This window comes from Haematobia irritans, chromosome 2 (assembly GCF_050003625.1).
Source record: "Haematobia irritans isolate KBUSLIRL chromosome 2, ASM5000362v1, whole genome shotgun sequence".
Taxonomy (NCBI): Eukaryota; Metazoa; Arthropoda; class Insecta; order Diptera; family Muscidae; genus Haematobia; species Haematobia irritans.
In genome coordinates, this window is record NC_134398.1 from 93,015,062 (window position 1) to 93,018,170 (window position 3,109).

A 3,109-nucleotide genomic window follows, 5' to 3' on the forward strand; every position below is an offset into this window, starting at 1 on the left:
TAAGGTATTAAAAACCTGTAATTTTTGACAATAAAAATGTCATTAAAGCGTAAATATTCTAGTGAGAAAAAAGCCAATTTTTAAAAGAAAACTTACCACTTCTCTATTAAATTATATGCTGAGGAGAAATATAAAAATTTGCCCGAATCCATCTGGGGTTGCTCTTAACTTAGATATTTTTTTACAACAAAGAAAAACATGAAACTTGTTAAAAATAATAATAATAATAATAATTAGCAAATAATAATATACATAAAGAATATTATTTTTTAATAGAAAACCACATTGAAAAAGAACTCTTACCTATTTATCATTAAACTATACGCTGAGGTGTAACAAACAATTTTCCAAATTCATCTGGACTTACTCTGAAATTGAATATTTATTTTTTACATTGAATAATAAAAATTAAATTAGATAAAACAATTTCAATATACTTTCCGTTTCAGCATTTTTTTTCCTAAATATTGAACATTCTTAATAACTTTTTTCTAAGCTACCGATCATCACTTCGCCATCGTACATCTCATCGCTAAAATATTAATAACTTTCATTTCAAAGTTTTAATAAACAAACACCAATATATGTCTAAAAAAAACCAAAATATTCCATACCTTTATATTCCCTTCTTACATACTGGCTAAAAAGATGCAACAGCCCACGCCAACGCCAACTATATAACTGAAGCATGCCAAACAAAACCAAGCAAAACCAAAACATTTCTACAACAACAAAAACACATGTGCCTTCATTGAAAACAACACCTCATCCAGACAAATAAACCATTCGCCAATAATAAACACACACACAAACCACTGAAAGAACAAAAACAACCCCACGCTCAGATATACACAACATCCCCTTCACTCGCTACCATTTCTCATTATTGCATTGCATGCTCTCACTCTCAAAAAAAATTCAAGTAACATCATCTTTACATTAAACATATTCCACTTTGACGAGAAAGATCTCTGTACTACGCATTAGTTCATCGCATCTGTCCACAATTTACTATAAAAACAATACTCTTAAATGCATATCAGTATAAGAACGATGAAACGTTTAACTTAAAATTAGCAAAAACTTCATGAAATGATATCTACCAATTTTTGACGAAAATGTCTATAAATTTAATTACATGTGAACTAAAAATATTTCATTGGGAAATTTTTTACCAACAATTATTAACCATAGGAATTGTCAGTTGCTATCCACTTTCAAGTTAATTTTTCGTAAAAAAATATTTTCTCATACAAAAAAATCTTATGGTAAATTACACTTATTATTTAGATAATACTTTACATTTCACAAGTAGTTTTATAGCATGACAAACGAATTTTTAACTACCAGTTAAGAAATTTTTTAAGGAAATTTCCATCGTATTTTGTAGGCCATGAACTAAACGATTGCTACTTAGAATTTGTAAAATTTCCTTTCGAGTAGTTAATTTTCGTTGAAGATACGAAAAATGAACTAAAATTCTGGAAAATTCTTGTAATAAATTATTGTAAAAATCTTCTTAAATTTACGAGACACTTTTTTTTCTGTGCACTCAAGTGGTAGCTGAAATTCGAACAAATACAGATTCTCCATCTTTTCTCATAGCTATCCATATCCTATGTCATTAAAAGATGAGGTTGAGTCGCAAGTTCAAACCCTTCTTCAAGATGGGATAATTAGACCTTCACGATCACCATACAATTCACCTGTATGGATTGTGCCAAAAAAATTGGATGCTTCTGGAGAAAAAAAATTTAGGCTTGTCATAGATTATAGAAAATTAAATTTGGTAACGATACCAGATGCCTACCCAATTCCAAATATAAACGATGTCCTAGCTCAATTAGGTGAAAGTAAATTCTTTTCTATATTGGACTTAAAAAGCGGATTCCACCAAATCCCTCTCAAAGAAACCGATATAGAAAAAACCGCTTTTTCCATTAATAATGGCAAATACGAGTTCACTCGTCTCCCATTTGGACTCAAAAACGCGCCAGCAATATTTCAGAGAGCTCTCGACGATATATTACGAGAACACATCGGAAAAAGGTGTTTCGTCTACATAGACGACATTATAATTTTTAGCAAAGATGAAGAGACACATTTCAAGGACATTGAAATCATATTCAAAACACTCCAGACAGCCAATATGAAAGTCCAAATAGATAAATGCGAATTTCTGAAATCTGAAGTTGAATTTTTAGGATTCGTAATATCTAACGAAGGTATCAAAACCAATCTTAAACGGGTCGAAGCAATATCACAAATTCCTCCACCCAAAACCTTGAAACAACTCAGATCATTTTTAGGTATGACCAATTTTTATAGAAATTTTATACAAGATTACGCAAAACTTGCAAAGCCACTAACCATGCTATAAGGAGGTGAATTTGGACGTATACCGAAGAATAGTTCCGCTAAAATTTCTATTAAACTGAATGATAATGCGTTGAGTGCATTTTTCAAACTACGTAGGACTCTCATGAATGAACTAATCTTGGCGTACCCCGATTATACAAAGGAATTCCAACTTACCACCGATGCCTCCAAATACGCTATTGGAGCTGTTTTATCTCAAAACAACAAACCCATTACATTTATATTACGGACTCTTACAAAGGCTGAGGAAAACTACGCGACTAACGAGAAGGAAATGTTTGGAATAATTTGGGCATTGACTTCTCTTAGGAATTATCTTTATGGTAGGTCAAAGGTAAAAATCTTTAGTGACCACCAACCCCTTACATACGCACTCAGTAATAAAAATAATAACCCTAAATTGAAAAGATGGAAAGCTATATTAGAAGAATATAATTACGAAATGCATAATAAACCTGGAAGGTCGAATCAAGTCGCAGACGCATTATCGAGACTACCGCAGGTAAATCAGATTAATATGCTTTCTGATACGGTACATAGTGAAGATAGTTCTCCGGAACGGCTAATACAAATTGCAAATGAACCCATTAACGTGTTTAAAAATCAAATATTTCTCAAAATAGGCGAATCTTCATATCAGTTTCAAATAATTTTCCCTACATATCATAGACATTGTTGAAGCGAGTTCAACAAGCTTCGAATGGAAGACGTCATTCAGTCCTATGTTAAA